General features: G+C 41.5%; 1 long non-coding RNA gene across 1 annotated transcript; it reads right to left on the reverse strand.

Annotated features, from left to right (window-relative positions):
• Positions 1–12,288: 12,288 nt before the first annotated feature.
• LOC145530187 (uncharacterized) lies at positions 12,289–21,654 on the reverse strand. Its single transcript, XR_014071535.1, has 2 exons — positions 19,728–21,654; positions 12,289–13,233 (listed from the first exon to the last, which is right to left on the reverse strand). It is a non-coding gene; the product is annotated as an uncharacterized LOC145530187 (long non-coding RNA).
• Between the last annotated feature and the right edge of the window lie 522 nt (positions 21,655–22,176).

Genomic DNA, 22,176 nt, shown 5'->3' on the forward strand with positions numbered 1-22,176 from the left:
TCTTGTTTGATTTGTGTTTTTCCACAGTCTAGATAGGAATCCTTTGTCCACTTGTCAACAATGTCCACTTGTCAATCCTTTGTCAACATTTTAAAGGCTCTTCCCCCATTGTGAAATTTGTTTCTAACTTTACTCATATGCCTGTTATTGTATAATAGAAATCCTTAACTTTGATGTATTCAATAATCAACTATATACCACATGGTTTTTCAAGTTCTTGCTTAAGAGGTCTTATACTGCCTCAACAGTAGACACATTTTAAAATACATTTATCATGTATCCCAAAAGTCTAACTACAATTTTAGTGGAATTACTTTGCATGTACTAGATGTGGGGAAAGCTGATATCTTTACAGTATTATTAAGTCTTCTCCTCTGAGAACATGGAATGTCTCTTTATCACTCAAAAATTTTTTTCTATGTTCTTTATTACAATGTTTACATTTTCTCCAGAAAGCCTTATATGTTTTTGGTTAATTACCACACTATTTTTAGTTGCTGTTATGTGATAGTTATCTTGCTTTTTTATATAATATTTTCTAGTTGTTTGCTCTTAGAAATGCACTTATAACTTGATCATACATACACCACATTCTTATAATTTACCTGTTGATTCTATCAGTTATTCAAAGTAAATAAGTATATCACCCTGAAAAAACCAATGGTTCATTTCTTCCTTTCCAAGCCTCTTATTTCTTTCTTTTCTTCAATGTTGGTCAAGATTTCCAATATTGCAGTATTGGTTTTAATATACAGTGCTTTTTAACTTAAGAATATTTGTTTCCAGTCTTAATAGGAATGTACTTAAAATTTCTTCAATAAGTATAATATCTACTGAGGGTTTTGGTATATTTAAGGGATTAAATGATACTTAATTAATATTAATTAATTAATTAATAAGGGATTAAATGGTGCTTAATTCATTTAAGGTAATTAAAGAAATCCTTTTTACTCTTGGCTTACTAAGATATTTACCATAAATAAGTAAAGAAGTTATCAAATGATATTTTTGTATCAATTGAAATTATTATGGGATTTTTCAAAGATGTTAATCAATTAATGCTCCAATTATGTTGGCAGAATCCCTAATGATAAATCATTCATTAACCAAGCTGTATTATTTTAAAGCAAACTGTTGGAATCAATTAGTTAGTATTTTCAAAGATTTTTCATCTTTTAAAATATTTTTTAAAAGAGGGTAGAGGCTTTTTTTTTAATATAATGTGTTCATCTGATTGTACCAATATGAAATGAAAGTGACCTTGGTTAACTTTTGTTTTTGTCTCTTCTGGAGTAATTTGGAAACTTATTGTTCCTCAAAGAGTTTGGTAAAACTCACCTGAAAAACCATTTAAGTCTACAGTTTTCTGAGAGTGGAGGTTTTCAATTGCAATTTAACCTCTTTCAAACATATTGGTCTGTTCAAGTTCCCTATTTCTAACACCAATTTTGGAATTTGATCGTCTTCCATTTTGCCTAGGTTGTTTTTTTTTTTAGTTCATAAGTCTTTTCATATTTTAACGTTTCTTATTAATGGTAATCACTGTTGAAGATTTCAATCAATATAGAAAAAAATTAGAGAAGAAACTGAAAATCTTACCCCAAATCCTAGCCCTAGAAATGATCATAATATAAACACTTCTATAATCATATATGGTTAAAATTTTATAGCAGACGTTTCTTAGTATGCATAGTTATAATGTTATTATTAATAATAGCAAACATATAGTAATGTATATTATTACGTCAGATAAAGTTAGAAGAATTACATATATCTACAGACAGAAGAATGGATGCCTAAAAACCAAGAATCTGCAGTTCCTTCTTTGAACAAATGTTTAATAAATTCCTCTTAGACACCAAGAGATGGATTTCAACAATTGGTAAACAGGGATCCCATCTTTAATGCCTACAAAGCTAACAGTGAAACATAGGGGCTTACAGTTAAGCTCTGCTCTGTAATTGGAATGGGATGAAAAGGAGACGTGAAAGAAAGAAGATGATTCTCAAAGGCTTCCTATGTAAAAACAAGGAAGAAAGAAGATAGGCAACTGAAGGAGGGAGGGACCGCCATCTACATCAGCAGCGGTGAGCAGAAGAAAGCACCCCCAGGGGAACAGAAGAAGGGCTGCATCTAGTCCTCTCTGTAAAACAGTACACATTTGGGTCCACCAATCAGAAAACAACGCACTCTCTGGACTGGCCAATTAGAAGACGTTTGCCCTTCTTCCTGCTTCACACACCACACTGGGTGGGATCCCAGCCGCTATGCCATCTGCTTGGGGAGGTGTCCTTGTCGCCACCACCCTGCTTCTGGTAAGGCTGTCCTCACCGTTGCTCAGTGTACTTGAGGTCACTTTAACACATCATTAGAACAGATCACAGTTGGTTTTGTGATATCTGTCTTTTAGGATGAACAAATATGTCAATAAAAAGAATTATAACCCAATTAAGGATTGCAGGGCTGGCAGGATAGCTTATCTTCTGGTGATTTGCATATTCCCAGAAACCCCAATTAAAAATTTCAGACTACTTAACATTATTTTAAAATATCACCAATTCTCTAAGAAGAAATGCATTCTGGAGGAGGGTGTATTAGAAAGAAATATCAGGACCCTGTACATGTTGCATTTTTTAATTCTGGATTTCTGTTTAGGTATAACAAATACACAGAAAACTACACAAATTATAAGTGTACAGCTCAAAAAATTTTCACAAAATGAACACATCCAAGTAGCCAGCACTCAAGTCAATAAACAGACCTGGTCCTAGTACCCCAGGGACCCCTTCATGTCTTCTAGTCACTGCTTGCCATGTACAACCACTGCTCCGACTTCCAATGCCCGAGGCTCACTTTGAATGTTTGTGAACTCTGTGTAAGGGGAATCACTTAGCGTGAACTCTCTTCTGTCTGGCTTCTTTCTCTTAACCTTGTATTTGTGATACTGATTCAGATTGCCGCCAGTAGCGGTAGCTCCTTCTTCCTTTCATATATATATATGATTTATTTATTTGTCTCTTTTTGGCTGCTCTGGGTCTTTGTTGCTGTGTGTGGGGTGCAGGTTCTTCATCGCAGTGGCTTCTCTTGTTGTGGAGCATAGGATCCAGGTTCGAGGGCTACAGTAGTTGCAGCATATGGAATTCTCTCCGACCAGGGATCAACCCCTGTCCCCTGCATTGGTGGGCGGATACTCAACCACTGTGCCATCAGGGAATGCTGTAGAGTCCACCCTTGCAGGAATGCATCACAAATGACTTAATTCATTCTCCTATTGATGGACATTTGGGTCATTTCCAGTTTGGAGCTAAAGTGGATGGCTGCCAGCCCTTTCAAATGTCTGATTGTTGTTAACATACTCCTGCCAGAAGCCACACCAAATGTGAATGTGAAACTCAAAGGCTGATAAACTGTCATGGCTGTGAGTGAAGTGAAAGCCGCTCAGTCTTGTCTGACTCTTTTCGACCCCATGGACTGTACAGTCCATGGAATTCTCCAGGCCAGAATGCTGGAGTGGGTAGCCTTTCCCTTCTCCAGGAGATCTTCCCAGCCCAGGAATCGAACCAGGGTCTCCTGCATTGCAGGTGGATTCTTTACCAACCGAGCTATCTAAGGGAAGCACGTCATGGCTGTAGGAAGCAAAAATAATTATGAAAGGTCTTTTTCCTGGCTTGGAAAACTTAAAGGTATGCTTACTGTACAAGGCAGTTATGTGCAATTCACTGTATAATGCTAATAAGTCATTAGCCAGTGAGAAGAAAACAAAATTGATGAATTTGCAGGTAAAGAATAAGTTGATGTGATCTCAGCAACAGTTGGTTATCTTTACCCTCTGCCTTTAGCAAAGCTTGATAACTTTTTCATGATATGATAATGTGACACTCCTAGGATTTAACATATATACTGTGCTGAGCAACTTAAAACTCTGTGAAGTAGGTGGCAAGTGGTATCTTCCAGAAAAAGGAGTTTAGGCAAATCACTTCACCACCCTCTTGTCCTATTCAAGATAGCAAGTCAATATCAACTTTAGACTGTGAGCTGAGAGCTGTCTCCAGCAGGCCCCTGCCCCACACACAGTCAGCCTGGCAGGTGCCCAGTATGTTGCTGCAAAGATCTCGTGGGAAGAACCACAGCCTCGAGGCAGGAGGAATTCTATTAATACCTTAGACTTTTATAGTACTCTGCTGTGCTGTAGAGGACTTTGAGCATCCTTCCAGAAGAGCCGGCCAAAGCTTGTGACTCATATGCCAGCATTAGAAGAAATGTGGCTTTGGAGATGAGCCTTCATACAGCTCTTGTGGTGGCTTCCAGGCTCCTTATATTGGCTAATTTCTCATGTCCAGCTGTTATGTTCAGGGTTCAAAAATATGATGAACTAGTCAGGGGGAAATTCTCTTTTCTTCCCTAACATCACTCACAGCAGCTTAGCTTTCTGTGTATTTCCAAACAGGCTATTTCTAGGGGCTCCTTCTTTCTATGCCATGGATTCCTTTCCCTATCTGGTGAAGTCTGTGGACTCTTTCTCAGAATACTGCTTTAAAATGTGTAAAATAAAATACACAGGACTACAAAGGAAATCAAGTATATAAAAAGTACCGTTATCCAAATAGCAAAACAAAACAAAGTAGATTTGTGATATAGTAATGTATTTACTTCCTTACTGACACACGGACCACAGCCTTGTCTATCTCAATGAAACTAAGCCATGCCGTGTGGGGCCACCCAAGACGGATGGGTCATGGTGGAGAGGTCTGACAGATTGTGGTCCACTGGAGAAGGGCATGGCAAACCACTTCAGTATTCTTGCCTTGAGAACCCCATGAACAGTATGAAAAGGCAAAAGGATAGGACACTGAAAGATGGACTCCCCAGGTCAGTAAGGTGCCCAATATGCTAATGGAGATCAGTGGAGAAATAACTCCAGAAAGAATGATGGGATGGAGCCAAAGCAAAAACGATACCCAACTGTGGATGTGACTGGTGATAGACGCAAAGTCCGATGCTGTAAAGAGCAATATTGCATAGGAACCTGGAATGTTAGGTCCATGAATCAAGGCAAACTGGAAGTGGTCAAACAGGAGATGGCAAGAGTGAACGTTGACATTCTAGGAATCAGCGAACTAAGATGGACTGGAATGGGTGAATTTAACTCAGATGACCATTATATCTACTACTGTGGGCAAGAATCCCTTAGAAGAAATGGAGTAGCCATCACGGTCAACAAAAGAGTCCAAAATGCAGTACTTGGATGCAATTTCAAAAACGACAGAATGATCTCTGTTCGTTTCCAAGGCAAACCATTCAATATCACGGTAATCCAAGTCTATGCCCCGACCAGTAACACCGAAGAAGCTGAAGTTGAACGGTTCTATGAAGACCTACAAGACCTTCTAGAACAAACACCCAAAAAAGATGTCCTTTTCATTATAGGGGACTGGAATGCAAAAGTAGGAAGTCAAGAAACACCTGGCGTAACAGGCAAGTTTGGCCTTGGAGTACAGAATGAAGCAGGGCAAAGGCTAATAGAGTTTTGCCATGAGAACGCACTGGTAATAGCAAACACCCTATTCCAACAACACAAGAGAAGACTCTACACGTGGACATCACCAGATGGTCAACACCGAAATCAGATTGATTATATTCTTTGCAGCCAAAGATGGAGAAGCTCTATACAGTCAGCAAAAACAAGACCAGGAACAGATTGTGGCTCAGATAATGAACTGCTTATTGCCAAATTCAAACTTAAATTGAAGAAAGTAGGGAAAACCACTAGACCATTCAGGTATGACCTAGATCAAATCCCTTATGAGTATACAGTGGAAGTGACAAATAGATTTAAGGGACTAGACCTGATAGACAGAGTGCCTGATGAACTATGGACAGAGGTTCGTGACATTGTACAGGAGACAGGGATCAAGAAAATCCCCATGGAAAAGAAATGCAAAAAAGCAAAATGGCTGCCTGAGGAGGCCTTACAGATAGCTGGGAAGAGAAGAGAAGCAAAAAGCCAAGGAGAAAAGGAAAGATATTCTCATCTGAATGCAGAGTTCCAAAGAATAGCAAGGAGAGATAAGAAAGCCTTCCTCAGTGATCAGTGCAAACAAATAGAGGAAAACAACAGATTGGGAAAGACTAGAGACCTCTTCAAGAAAATTAGAACATTTCATGCAAAGATAGGCTCGATAAAGGACAGAAATGGTATGGACCTAACAGAAGCAGAAGATATTAAGAAGAGGTGGCAAGAATACACAGAAGAACTGTACAAAAAAGATCTTCATGACCCATATAATCACGATGGTGTGATCACTCACCTAGAGCCAGACATCCTGGAATGTGAAGTCAAGTGGGCCTTAGAAAGCATCACTACGAACAAAGCTAGTGGAAGTGATGGAATTCCAGTTGAGCTATTTCAAATCCTCAAAGGTGATGCTGTGAAAGTGCTGCACTCGATATGCCAGCAAATTTGGAAAACTCAGCAGTGGCCACAGGACTGGAAAAGGTCAGTTTTCATTCCAATCCCAAAGAAAGGCAATGCCAAAGAATGCTCAAACTACCGCACAATTGCACTCATCTCACATGCTAGTAGTAAAGTAATGCTCAAAATTCTCCAAGCCAGGCTTCAGCAATACTTGAACCATGAACTTCCAGATGTTCAAGCTAGTTTTAGAAAAGGCAGAGGAACCAGAGATCAAATTGCCAATATCCGCTGAATCATCGAAAAAGCAAGAGAGTTCCAGAAAAACATCTATTTCTGCTTTATTGACTATGCCAAAGCCTTTGACTGTGTGGATCACAATAAACTGTGGAAAATTCTGAAAGAGATGGGAATACCAGACCATCTGACCTGTCTCTTGAGAAACCTGTATGCAGGTCAGGAAGCAACAGTTAGAACTGGACATGGAACAACAGACTGGTTCCAAATAGGAAAAGGAGTATGTCAAGGCTGTATATTGTCACCCTGCTTATTTAACTTTTATGCAGAGTACATCAGGAGAAACGCTGGGCTGGAAGAAACACAAGCTGGAATCAAGATTGCCAGGAGAAATATCAATAACCTCAGATATGCGGATGACACCACCCTTATGGCAGAAAGTGAAGAAGAACTAAAGAGCCTCTTGATGAAGGTGAAGGAGGAGAGTGAAAAAGTTGGCTTAAAGCTCAACGTTCAGAAAACTAAGATCATGGCATCTGGTCCCATCACTCCATGGGAAATAGATGGGGAAACAGTGGAAACAGTGTCAGACTTTACTTTTTTGGGCTCCAGAATCACTGCTGATGGTGACTGCAGCCATGAAATTAAAAGACGCTTACTCCTTGGAAGGAAGGTTATGGCCAACCTAGATAGCATGTTTAAAAGCAGAGACATTACTTTGCCAACAAAAGTCCGTCTAGTCAAGGCTATGGTTTTTCCAGTGGTCATGTATGGATGTGAGAGTTGGACGGTGAAGAAAGCTGAGTGCCGCAGAATTGATGGTTTTGAACTGTGGTGTTGGAGAAGACTCTTGAGAGTCCTTTGGACTGCAAGGAGATCCAATCAATCCATCCTAAAAGAGATCAATCCTGGGTGTTCATTGCAAGGTCTGATGTTGAAGCTGAAGCTCCAATACTTTGGCCACCTCATGCAAAGGGTTGACTCATTGGAAAAGACCCTAATGCTGGGTAGGATTGGGGGCGGGAGGAGAAGGGGACGACAGAGGATGAGATGGTTGGATGGCATCACTGACTCGATGAACATGGGTATGGGTAGACTCTGGGAGTTGGTGATGGACAGAGAGGCCTGGCGTGCTGCAATTCATGGGGTCACAGAGAGTCGGACACGACTGAGCGACTGAACTGAACTGACACATAATAAGACCTACAGGTGGGAAAACAAGATAATTTCAAAGTAATAATGAATCTTCACAATATTTAAAGATATCTGGGACAACTGAATGCAATACTAAAATATTTTTATTTATATTGGTGACAAAGCCACAGATACTAATACTTCTGTGCTTTGCTGCCTATACTTATCAGTTCAGTTCAGTTCAGTCACTCAGTTGTGTTCAACTCTTTGTGACCCCATGAATCGCAGCATGCCAGGCCTCTCTGTCCATCACCAACTCCCGGAGTCTACCCAAACCCATGTCCATCGAGTCAGTGATGCCATCCAACCATCTCATCCTCTGCCGTCCCCTTCTCCTCCTGCCCCCAATCCTACCCAGCATTAGGGTCTTTTCCAATGAATCAACTCTTCGCATGAGGTGGCCAAAGTATTGGAGTTTCAGCTTCAACATCAGTCCTTCCAAAGAACACACAGGATTGATCTCCCTTAGGATGGATTGATTGGACAGTTACATAGGGATAAAACTGTTTTCTCTACTATAACAGTATGTTAAACTTTTTAATTATTAAAAACCTTAAAAATAATTTTTGGACCAGGAAATTAGGTTGCTGTTGTTCAGTCATTAAGCCATGTCTGACTCTTTGTGATCCCATGGATTGCAGCATGCCAGGCTTCCTTGTCCTTCTCTATCTTTTGGCGTTTACTCAAACTCTCATCCATTGAGTCGGTGATGCTATCTAATCATTTCATCCTCTGCTGGCCCCTTCTCCTTTTGCCTTCAATCTCTCCCAATATCAAGGTCTTTTCCAATGAGTCAGCTACTCGCATCAGGTGGCCAAAGTGTTGGAGCTTCAGCTTCAGCATCAGTCCTTCCAATGACTCTTCAGGGTTGATTTCCTTTAGGATTGACTGGTTGGATCTCCTTGCAGTCGAAGCGACTCTCAAGAGTCTTCTCCAGAATCACAATTTGAAAGAATCAGTTCTTCAGTACTCAACCTTCCTTATGGTCCAACTCTCACATCCAAACATGACTACTGGAAAAACCATAGCTTTTGATTACATGGACCTTTGTCAGCAAAGTGATATCTCTGCTTTTTAATGTGCTGTCTAGGTTTGTCATACTTTCCTTCCAAGGAGCAAGCATCTTTTAATTTCAAGGCTGCAGTCACCATCCGCAGTGATTTTGGAGTCCAAGAAAATAAAGTCTGTCACTGTTTCCACATTTTCCCCTTCTATTTGCCATGAAGTGATGGGACTGGATGCCATGATCCTAGTTTTTTGAATGTTGAGTTTTAAGCCAGCTTTTTCACTCTCTTCTTTCACCTTCATCAAGAGGCTCTTTAGTTTTTCTTCACTTTCTGCCATTGGAGGAGGACATGGCAACCCACTCCAGTATTCATGCCTGGAGAATCCCATGGACAGAGGAGCCTGGTGGGTTACAGCCCATGGAGTCACAAAGATTTGGACACAACTGAAGCAACTTAGCATGCATGCATGCACACACTTTCTGCCATTAAAGTAATATCATCTGCATATCTGAAGTTATTGATACTTCTCCCGGCAATCTTGATTTCAGCTTGTGATTCACCCAGTTCTGCATTTCCCATGATGTACTCTGCTTAGAAGTTAAATAAGCAGGGTGACAATGTACACCCTTAATGTGCTCCTTTCCCAATTTTGAACCAGTCTGTTGTTTCATGTCTGGTTCTGCATGCAGGTTACTCAGGAGACAAGAAAGGTGGCCTGGTATTCCCATCTTTTTAAGAATTTTCCACAGTTCATTGTGATCCACACAATCAAAAGCTTTAGTATAATCAATGGAACAGAAGTAGATGTTTTTCTGGAATTCTTTTGCTTTCTTTATGATCCAACAAATGTTGCAATTTGATCTCTGGTTCCTCTGTCTTTTCTAAACCAAGCTTGTACTCTGGAAGTTCTCAGTTCATCTACTGCTGAAGCCTCACTTGAAGGATTTTGAGCATAACCTTATTAACGTGAAGTGAGTGCAATTCCCTTCTTCAGAGGATCTTCCTGAACCAGGGATTGAAGCTGGGTCTCACGCATTGCAGGCAGATTCTTTATTTTCACTACCAGACACATCCACAACTGAGAGTTTCTGCTTCGGCCCAGTCTCTTCATTCATTCTGGAGCTATTAGTAACTGCCCTCTGCTCTTCCCCAGTAGCATACTGAACACCTTCTGATCTGGGAGGCTCAAATGCCAGTGTCATATCTTCTTGCCGTCCCACGGCAAGGAAACTGGAGTGGTTTGCCATTCCTTTCTCCAGTGGACCACTTTTTATCAGAATTTTCCACTATGACCCATCTGTCTTGAGTGGCCTTGCATGGTGGAAATTAGGTAGAGAGTGCTTTTTAATAGCACTGGTATGCTTCTTTACTGTAATTATTATTTAACTAACTTCCATGCACAATGCAACTCGATTTTATTGTCTCTCATAGTAAATACACACGTTTTAAAAATTAGTTTCATTCATACCTTTTGCCAGTTGTCAAGTATGGTCTTGCCCTCCAGGACTTTATAGTCAAGTTGGGAAGAGAGAATGTTTATACATGAAGCTACAGTTGGGAAATAACATAAGACAGAGTATGGTATAAATGTCAAAATGTAATTCAGATGGAGCATGTGATAGGAGTTCAGGAAAGGGGGAGATCAGTGAGGACTGGAAGCAGGGCTGGTAGCTTGGAGTTGGCAAATGCTGTCTGTAAGTCTCTGGGTTCATTGCCTCTTGCTAATTTAGACTTCTTTCTTTATACTCATTTCTCCCTCGTGGAATTACCTCTGAATTCTTAAAGCTCATAAGCAACAACATTCTTGCTCCCAATATCCCCCTGCCCCCTTTCCCTTGGAGGCCACGTTTGGCATATCCTGAGTCTCCGTAGATGTGCGCCCCCATTCTGCTCAGGGTTGCTCTGTTTCATCTTTTACCCTGGATGGCAAACTACAGTCCAGATGCTAAGCATGACCATAAATGTTCTTGTTCACACAACCAACCCAGTGTGATCCCTGAACTTGAGTGATGGTGATAACGCTTGGCAGGCAGGCAGCCAGTGGACCACTGTGCCTGACCCCAGTATTGCCTCAGAAGACAGCCCCTCCCTGCCAAGTGCTGGGAAATAAAGCAATAAAGCTTCACAAAGATCTGCCATGAGGAGACAATGAAAGCGAGGAGGTTGATGCCTAAGCGTGACTGTGGAGCCTGATTGGCAGCAGTTGCTGGAGCCAAATTCATAGCCCTTGGAATAAGCTAGAACCATCTATCAAAGCAGGAAGAAAAAAAAAAAATTCCTAGAAGCCATTCAAGAAGACCTACCTCCTGGATGATCTAATTTAAAAATTGTTTTACATTGCTTAGGTCATTAAAACCAAAGCAAGTTTTTCTTTTTCTTTTTTTCTCTTCATTAATTCTCACTGTGAGTTACCTGACCAATTTTGAGCAGGTTACCTGGCTCGGCTGAGTTGGCAAACAGATAAAGTCAGTGTGGGAGGGACAAGCATGTAACTGTGCTGCCATTCACACCAAAACTAGAGGCTGCTATCAGTATAGCAACTTTTTGGTCCTTTCATGACTTCAAATCACAAGTTTGAAGTATTAACAAAAGAGAAAACATCAAATCCATAGTGCTTAAGCGTGGAAGGATTCAAGGAATCTGTCCAGGACACACTCCTGACAGAGATGCAAAACTTCACCCCAAGTGGCCATCCCTCTCTGGGAACTGCCTCCCTGGCCACCATCTCTGTCCCACCTCCTTGGATGAGGGGGCTCCACTGGAAGACTCAGGTCTACGCGGTTTCATTTTATTCCACCTCTTATATTCAAGGGCATGAAAACAAAACGCTTTAACAACAACAACAAAAATGACTGCTGCTCTTCTGTGTCAGGGAGAAGCTTCTCAAAGGAAAAGGCATCAGAGTGTGGCTTTCTTTTCTTAAATGGTTTTAAAATTTTTATTTATTTGGCTGTACCAGGGCTTTGTTGTACCACAAGGGATCTTCAATCTTCATAGCGGCATGTGAGACTTCAGTTGCGGCATGTGAACACTTAGTTGTGGCGTGTGGGATCTAGTTCCCTGACCAGGGATCAAACCCAGGCCCCCTACAGTGGGAGTACAGAGTCTTAGCCACTGGACCACCAGGGAAGTCCCCAAGGTGTGGCCTTGATCCATGAAAGTGACTTCAAGAATGACCTGGTTTGACTTACAAAGACCAGGACATAGAAGCACCAAACTTCTGCTTAATAAAGTTACCAAAAATCTGAGTTTCCTCAGGGAAGCCAAGTGACACCATAGGGTCTTAGTCTCCAAGAAAAGGCATGGTTCCCAGAGAGATGACAGAAGGTAGCAGGCCTTGAAGTTCAACAAGGGCTGTGAAAAATTGCTTGGGGGCAAGAATGGCTACAGCATTTTGCAGAACAGTGGCATTTTTATTTGTATTCTAAATAGTTTCTCTTTTTCATTTTCTTGTGACTCCTCCTGCAACCTCCAACCACTCTGCAAGTCTATTACACACAACAGCTTTGATTGAGGGGTGCTTTGGGGATGAACAGAGATGTTGCCCAGTGTGAAGGGAAGGAGGGATAGCTCAGCAATTGCAGGAGCTGTGACTGGCCATTAAGAACAGGCTACAGTGGAAAGAAGGCTGAAGCATGGGCCACCCCACCTCATGAATGGACATGATATGACTCCTTTTCATTCAAGATATATTTGAAGAAGGTAAACCTGACAGGAAGGCAGGAGGAAAGCTGTTTCCTACAGGGGAAAGGGCTCTTCTGGTGGCAGACACTAGGAAACTTGGTTAACATATATATTAAAAAAAACAAAACACATTTCTCTGGTTTGGATGACAACCTCCTACACACACACACACACACAATATTAATCATTCCTATTTCTTGGTTTCCTTAAACTTTTATTTATCTTCTATTATAGCAATTATGCCATTACACTATATTATTTCTGGTATACTCATATCTGTTTTTATACTTGTGAACTTTTTCTTTGTATCTTTGACCTTTGTTTGGCATGTGTTAAGAAGTATTTGTTGAATGAATATTTGAATAACTGACTACTACACGTATTTGTTAACAGGATGGAACCCTGAGTCACTCAGTAGAATCAAGTCTTATTTATCATCAGGGGGCTGATGCCAGTTTTGTTCTTACCTTTCTGCTCGTCTCTGGGGTATGTAGATGAACCCTGGACTTCAGGAAGCATGAATTCTGTGATGACCTACACTGGAATCCGCAATACTCCTCCATGTCCTGTGGCTTCTGACTGAGGAGGAGGTGTGGACAGGTTGTTGTGGGCATGTCACTGTCACTGGGCCTGGCAGAGCTGGCTCAGCTACACTGCCTGATATATAGGGGTCAGCTTCTCTCCAAGGGCAGCAATGGCCTGTGAGTAAGAAGAGTGGGCATTTGAGTGGGCATGGCATTTGAGTCATCTGGCAAGTGCCTGAAGGCTCTCATCCCACAGCTTCCCCACTGAGCTTTCCATTTCCTGTCACAGTACCCAAAATTCTGTCATCATTAGCTATTCATACTTTTGAGTATTTCGTATTCCAATTATTGAGTGCTTTCTTTACTTGGTATCTGTGTAGGATTCTGCAATAGGGGGTGGGGGGATAGGTAAAGAAGACAGAAAAAGAAATGGGAAGGAGATATAAAAAGACTTGGTGTCTCTTCTAGTGGTCCCAGTGCAGGGCAATACTTTCCAGAATACCCTTAGCTCTCCGAAAGTTAAACAGACAATACTGAAAAGCCCAGCAGGTCAGGACTTAAAACACATCTTTTTTAAAATATATATTTATTTATTTATCTGGCTGCACCAAGTCTTAATTGCAGAACGTGTGATCCTCAATCTTTGTTGAGGCATGTGGGATTTCCAAGTTGTGGCATGTGAACTCTTAGTTGCAGCGTGTGGCATCTAGTTCCCTGACCAGGGACCGAACCCAGGCCCCCTACATTGGGAGCTCGGAGTCTTAGTTACTGGACCACAAGGGAAGTCCCTCACAACATATATTCTTAAATACATACTTTCTCTCTCAGCCACACAGCACCTGAAAACTCAAGTACTGAAGAAATAAGAGAGGGCTTCCCTGGTGGCTCAATGGTAAAGAATCCGCCTGCCAATGCAGGAGACATGGGTTTGATCCCTAGGCTGGGAAGATGCCATATGCTGAGGAGCAACTAAGCCCATGCACCACAACTACTGAGCATGTGCTATAGGGCCCAGGAGCTGCCACTACTGAAGCCGGAGCACCCGAGAGCCTGTGCTCTGCAACAAGAGAAGCCACCACAATGAGAAGCCTGCGCACTGCAAAGAAGAGTAGCCCCTGCTCACCACAGAAAGAAAAGCCAGAGTGCAACATCAAAGACCCAGCACTGCCAAAAATAAACAAAATGATATATGTGTGTGTGTGTGTGTGTGTGTGTGTGTGTATACACACACACACATATATATAAAGAATAGAGAAGGAGAACATCAAAATAAAAGTATGTTGCTCCAGATGGTACTGTGACCTTGGTAATGCCCCAGGTCCTCTTTTCCAGACACCCTTCTCCATCCAAATAAGACCTAGAATCTGAAGAAGGATTATTTTCTAAATGAAGACTAAGGACATAAAAGGAAACACAGGACTGAATTTCCTAATTCCAAACTGGAATGTTGGTTCAGACATATATGTAAATTTGTCCTATGAAGTCTAAAAAAGGAAAATAAATTGTCTTTAGTTTACATATAATAAATTTCCTTTATTAATGGATTTAACTTTATTGACTTCTGGTCTGGGAGAGGAGCACTGTTAATCAAGTTATCCACTGTGCCAAGACCACTTCTGGGGCTGCTGCTTTTAACCACCCAGATCACAGTCAGATGCACAGGCCCTGAAATCTGCATTTCTTTGCCTTTTGTGACCAGCTTGAATTGGTGATTTGTTGTGTTTTTTCTTCTCATTGTAAACAAATACTCACTTTCCTACCTAATTTTGCATCTGTGGTTTTGTGTTCCTCTTCATCAAAAAGGTCCCCGTGTTCTTTAAGTTTCAGCACCCACAAAGTTGGATCTGCCTTTTCATACATCTACCGTGGACAGAGGAGGCTGGTGGGGTCGCCTAGGGGTCGCCTAGAGTCAGACACGACTGAGCAATTAAGCACAGCACAGCACTCATGTAGTGCACATGCTCAACGTGCATAATTACAAAGGAAATCTCAATTAATGAGGGTCCTGATAACTATGATTCTTAATTAACCAGAATGTTCTCTGCATAATGCTCTTAGATGCAAGTCATGAAACTGGAATTAAAAAAAAGCTGATAGTGGGGATTTCAAACCCTAGAAATGTAGCAAGTGTCCCACATGGTCCCAAATCTTTTTTCCTCTACATCCACAGAAATGCATGATAACAGCTAACACATAATATTTACTGCAAGCTGGGCCCCTTTTAGTCCTCCTTGAGGTGGGTACCCTAACTGTACTCATCTTATAGATAAGGAAAATGAGGCATAATTTCCCAAAGTTACACCTAGTCTATAAGCCATCAGGAGCTCCCCTGGTGACTCAGCCGTAAAGAATCTGCCTGCAGTGCAGGCGATGCACGAAATGCTGGTCCGGGTCCAGGGTCTAGGGTCTCCAACACTAAGGTACATCACCTGTGCAGATCATTATTTATGTTAGTAATGATGACCCAGTAACACAGAAACAGAATTTTTATTTTGTCCTCAATTGATAAATACTTCCTATTTCTCTCTGCATTCTGGTTAAAAAAGTTGCGGTTGCTTCACTTTCAATTCCTCAACTAGAAATGAGAAACATTCCTAGAAACCCAAGATAGCCTGACACATGGTAAGGGATTATAGTGGACTTCGTGGTGCTCCCAAAGATGTCAGTCCTACTCCCTATAACCTGTGGATGTTATTTTATAACCTTATAACAGATGTGACTACATTAAGGAGTTAAGAGATAAGATTATCCAGAATTATCTGGGTGGGTTCTAAACCAAAAAGTGTCTTTTCAAGAGATTAGACATGCACAGAGGAGAGCATGGTATGAAGATAGAGGTGGGGATTAGAGTGATGCAGCCACAAACCAAGGAACACCAGGAATGCTGGCAGCACCAGAAGCTAGAAGAGGCAAAGAGCTAGTTCTCCCCGGAGTCTGTGCTTCAAGTGTGGCCTGGCTGACGCCTTGATTTCAGATTTCTGCCCTCTAGAACCATGAGAGAATAAATTTCTGTTGTTTTCAGGTCATGAAAGTTGTGGTAGTTTGTTACAGCAGCAACAGGAAGTTAATACAAGGATCAGCACATGGCAGCCAATAGTTAAGAGCATAATAATCTTAGCTGCCATGTACTGTATCCTTACAATGTGTCGGCCATGCACTCTGTGGTATTTGTTCCCTATAAGGTAAATGAAGAGACTGAGCTCACACAGCTGCTATATGGCAGAGCAAGGATATAAACCCAGGTCTGTCTAATTCCAAAAGCCATGAACAGAAACAACATATATACTATACAGTCAATCCCAACACCTTACATTGAAACTTGTTAACCAAAAATAACAGCCAAACTCCAACAGTCTTTAATGATTTTTCTGTGGCTAAATTTCCTAATTAAACTTTCACTCTTTGCCCATACACCCTCTCTTGGTTGTTTCTTGGTTCTTCTTAGCACTACTTTAAAAAATGAGGTACAAACTGCTATTAGCCTATTTTCCAAATGAAGAAACTGAGACACAGAGAAGTTCAGTCATTTGTTCGAACTCAACTTCCCTCAGAGCCTGACCTGGAAACATTTGACCTCATCATTCCTTTAAAAAAAAATACATTTATTTTATTTATTATTTATTTATTTGGTTGTATCAGAATGAGAGATCTTCAATCTTCATTGCAGCACCTTTAGTTCTGGCATGTGGGATCTAGTTCCTGGACCAGGGATCAAACCCGGGCCCCCTGCACTGGGAGCATGGAGTTTTAGCCACTGGACCACCAGTGCAGCCCCTGATCTCATCACTCCTCTATCTACCCCTGCAAAATCTTGGTCTGGGTCTGTAAGAACTAGCTGGCAACTTTCAATTTTTTAAGTGCTTTTTAGTTCAAGTAGGTGTACCAGCTCTGTGCACGAAGGTTAATTAAACCACTATAAAATTCGGAAGCAGTCAGGTCTTTGTCTCCAAAGTAACAAAATCACAAAAGATTCCTGTTCAAAATGAAGCTTGTAATACACTGTTGCCAGCGGGTTGTGTGCATTTTTTCCATTTTAACAATATGTACTTCTCAATTCAGAAACATTAGGTCACAAAAGCCAATCTCATCTACATCTTTACAATGTTGTTTATCATCTTTCTGCATGCAGGAGACAGAACCAGTAATGAAGCAGCCAAATTGGATTCTAGGGAGGGTTTGTCCTGACTTAGAATATGTTCAGAATCCATTCAAAGCGTCTCTGATTTATCATTAAGCCCTTGGAAGCCATTTATTTGGGGCCAGCTTTTCAGGAATAGGACATCAATAGTGTGCCAGTTATTAGGAATTATAACACAGCTGATGAAGTGTGACAACACAGAGTCCACTGGATTTTCAGGAGCTTACAGGAGGGTGCTATAAAAGTCAGCAGCTATTCCACGGAAAATGTTTCTGAGTAGAAAGAGAATGGAAATTAGGAAACAGATTCTATCCTGCTGCCTGACATCTCTCCTGCGGTCTCTCGGTTGAGCTTATGTTGCTTCCCACTCCCACAATTCCTTTCACTTGCCCCTGTACTTGGTTTGCATCTACTCCAGCCCACTCCCTCTCTCCCTCAAGCAGGTTCCATTCAAAACTGGGAGCAGTAATGGAAAGCAGATCGATGCTTGTGGCCAAACAAGGGTGGGTAAAATGCTCAGCCATATTAAGGACACAGTTATATTCTGAAAAGGGCAGGTGGCATGTTAGGCATGTTACCTAATAAGATTTTAGCTGACTCATAAAATCAAAAATACTTTACAAACCATGAATCATAGACTTGTACTCACAGCTGCATCTCCTTGAAGATATTCTAGGCCAGCCTGACCCTTTCTCACATTACACAGAATAGGCTCTGGGGAAGCTCATGGGAGGGGCAGTGGTGAAGTGTTTTAACCTTGTTGGTGATAGCATCTAAAATCACCAATATACACAGTGATCTGACCACTATACTTTCGTGATTCTATCCTAAGAAGAAAGAAAAAATGCCCTAGTATTTAAGGATTTATGTCCAGAGGTGTTTGTTGCTCAGTGGTAAAAATCTAGGCAGACAATCTGTATTTCCTACGATAATAAATGCTTGAAGAATGAATGAAAAAAAAATATTACAGAATATTATACAACTATTAAAAAGAATGAGTTAGATCTAGATGCATGAACCTAGAAGTATGTCCACATATGTTATTAAGTGAAAAAAGTCAGTTGAGGTATAATAAACACAATACTGTATGATCCAGCTTTAAATTACTAGGACTTTAGTTCCCATAGTAAGAATATCATATTAACATCATTTGTAAGTCTGAGGAGGGCTCATCAGCTTATCCATAATGCAAAAACAGTTTTAATCCTAAATTGGGTTGGTTTCAATCAAGTTTGTATGGACTTAATAATGCATGCATGCCTTGCCTAAGCTTATATTATGCTGTAATCCTCACAAAGTAAAAATACCTTTTACCTTCTAGAGAAGTCCCTTAAAGTTCCAGTTCTGTTGGGTGGAAGGCTGGAGTATAGAATGAAAGAAAGCATTTTACATCTTCTTTTCAAAACACAATGCCTGTGTCTATTCCCAGACCAAATGAGTCTGAATTTCCAGAAGGTTAGGGATGGGATATGGAGAAGGGGGTCAGAAAGTGTATACGTATCCCAGGTGGTCTCGTTATTCTTTTTTCTCTGTTTTTCTTTCCTCTATTTTGTGACCTAATTGAAAATAACTGTCTTAATGTGTATGCCCTCCTTCATTTATCAACAGACAGCTGTAATGATGACAGGCAGCAGCATTTATCATGTGCCAGACACTGACCTAAGGGTATTAGAATAAACTAATTAATTTAATTCTCACAACAATCTACACAGGAGGTGTTAATTATTATTATCCCCATTTTACAGATGAGAACAGACAAAGAGTTTAAGAATCATACCCATGACTCTAGCTACTGGTAGAGCTGGGGTTTAAAACCCAGGATGTCTAGCTTCAGTCTACATGGAGAGATGTAAGCCAGACCAAATGAAACAGGCCAGGCTCATGCGCTCAATAAAGCATTTTTATGCTCAAGTTTCTCACTGATCTTGTCACTTGGGTGAGACCCAAAGAATTGTTTTATTTCTCAGAGCTCACCCTTGCTAAACTCCTCATCAGTGAATTGCATTTGGCTTTTGAATTTTTCACTGTATCTGGAGAAATGATTCTGAGAAAATACTCTCTACTGTTTCTCTCTTTCCTCCCTCAGTCCCGCCCTTGCCATGGAAACAGGCTCCTTTCATAAGGAGAGAACTGTATTATCTCCCATTATAAGTCTGTGCAAAAATGAGCCAAAATCTCATAATGTATAGTTCTTTACTATGTTCCTAACAGCCATCACTTTCCAGACCTGTCTTTAAACTTAACCCAAGGACTAGCCTGCCTTGAAATGCTTTGCTTAGGGGAGGAGGAGGTGGTGAAGGAGACAGGCATGTAAATGTTCTTTTTTCTAAACATGGCTTCTTCTCAGCCTAAAACATGGAAATTAAGTCTTTCTTGACTTCAAGAATTATGATCTTGTGGGAAGAAAAATTCCTGAGTTAAGGGCCAGTTCTATCACTTTGTAACAGTATCTCTTCAACCAAGTCACTTAACCTTTTGAACTTCAATTTTAGCATTTGTAAAATGGGGCCAGTAATTTCTACTCTACTTACTTTACAAGGTGATTGTGCCTGTCCAAACAAGAATCCCGCTCTTCTGACTTAATGTCCATGGTGTCCAAACATCAATCCATCTATCAGCCTTTCGTTTCTTCATTCTTCATGCAGTATGTGTTGTATTTTCCAAGAGTTAGATTCCCTGGTGTCTCAGACAGTAAAGAATCTGCCTGCAATGCAGGAGATCCAGATTCGATCCCTGGGTCAGAAAAATCCCCTGGAGAAGGGAACCGCAACCCACTCCAGCATTCTTGCCTGGAGAATTCCATGGACAGAAGAGCCTGATGGGCTACAGCCCATGGGGTCACAAAGAGTCAGACATGACTGAGTGGCCAACACTTTCATTTAGTGAACTGAAAAGTACATGTATGTTGCAGCTTGGGGTAAGAAGAGAGGCAACCCAGACTGGGACAGGGCATTGAAGACAGAGAAAATGAGGTGATTAAGAGCATGGTATGTGCAGGAACCTACAACATACCATGATACCACGTTCTGTTTTATAAGCTATTCCAGTTCCTTTGAGGGCAATCACTGTATGTGGTACACACACACACAAGTTGCTTTTTGAGGTCTCCTTAAGACAGAGCCAGTTTTATTAATTCAGGCAGGACTCCCTAGTTAACATCTTTTATCTGACCTTCTCTCAAGGCCCTTCTGCTAAAATGTACAATAACTGGTGAACAGAAGTGGCCAAGACTTACATACAAGTCAGGTGGACACCTCAGATAGCCATAGGAAAAGGAATCTGAGGTGCTTTAAATCTATGTCAGATACAAAACTAAATCTTAGGTATTACATATTGCATATAAAATACAGGTTCTACATGGCCCATTTTTAAAGTGTCCAACTTGATACAAGGGGCATGTATTAATAATACTTTGAATCTGTAAAGTGCTTCTTCATGTACTATATTTATCACTGAAGTAAGCTGAAAAGGTAAAAATATAATATGAAGTATTAGGTCACTGGCTCTATTTTTTAATAAGGAACAGAGACCGGAAGCAAGGTGTGGTAGATTACACAGTAAAATCAGCAGCTGGGCCAGAGCTAGCCTTCAGGTTTCCCAGACTCCAAGGTGGAGCTGACTTCCAATCTGAGGCAATTACTGAGCATTCACCTCAGATTATGGAGGGCTTCTATTCTGATAATATTGCTGAAAATTCTAGAAATAACTCATTCATTTATGTATTCATCTCACAAACCATTAGCTGAAGAAAGGCAGTGGAAGGTGTCTAGAGCAGGGGCTGGAGCTGTAATCAGAGGTCACCCACCACCCCACCGCCTTGAAAGCCAAGTTCAGCTTTAGGTCTTTATCTGAGGGTAATGGGAAACCTCTTCAGTTTTATGTAGGGGAATGTCCTGAGCATTTAGCAGCAATCACTCTGGACTACGGTGGGCACCATAGGAACCGGCAAAATCTTGAAGCAGGAAACCAGTCGGAAGAATGGCAACAAAGCAGGTGATGGCGTGCGGCGGCCTAAGAAGCAAAGTGAATGGCTCACATCCAAATGTGAGAACCAAGGTGTCATTGTTTCCTCGAATACCACTGTTCTGAATTTCTCCTTCTAGGACTAATGCAAATGTGCTTCTCTGATAGGAAAACAGTCCCTACTCCTTCTCCTGCTCCTTCTCCAGCCTCCCCTTGTTCCCTGCCCCTGAAACATTCGGGAATGAGAGCAGAATCAGTAGGCCGGGGTCTTGGTCACAGAAATCAACTGTCCCAACGCCTGGATTCCAGAGCCGGGCCGAGGAGGCCATTCGCGGCATGTAGTAACTTCGCCAGCAGCCTGCTCTTCTTCCCAACGAGGTTTCGCCAGGCTCTTTACACTAGGGCCAGGCCTCTCAGCGTCAGGAGCTAGCGCTTTGGCCTTTAAGTTCCACTGGCTTCCTCAGAGCCGACCCCCGGCAAGGCCAGCGCGCGCCCGCTTCTTTTCCCACAAAGCCTCGCGGGGCCGAGGGGCAACCCCGCCCCTACCGCCTCCTGCTGCGCTACTGGCCAATATTCCTGCCACTCATCCGAGTGCCTGGTGGGAAATGGGCTCTCGAGTCCCCTCCCCGTGTTGTAGTATCCTTTTCATTATTCTTTCTTCCAGGTGCTTCATTCCATTTGGAGTAAGGGTTCCAATGCAGAAACACTTCCTTTGGAGTTTAACCCTGTGAGATGGACCCGGGAGGGAGATTCCAGTTTTACAGGCAGGAGAAACAAAGGGTTGCAGAGTACATCATGAGAAACGCTGGGCTGGAAGAAGCACAAGCTGGAATTAAGATTTTCGAGAGAAATATCAATAACCTCAGATATGCAGATGACACCACCCTTATGGCAGAAAGTGAAGAAGAACTAAAGAGCCTCTTGATGAAAGTGAAAGAGGAGAGTGAAAACGTTGGCGTAAAGCTCAACATTCAGAAAACTAAGATCATGGCATCCGGTCCTGTCACTTTATGGCAA

The sequence above is a fragment of the Giraffa tippelskirchi genome, chromosome 12, assembly GCF_054371585.1.
Source record: "Giraffa tippelskirchi isolate mGirTip1 chromosome 12, T2T-mGirTip1v1.2.pri, whole genome shotgun sequence".
In the NCBI taxonomy this organism is placed as follows: domain Eukaryota; kingdom Metazoa; phylum Chordata; class Mammalia; order Artiodactyla; family Giraffidae; genus Giraffa; species Giraffa tippelskirchi.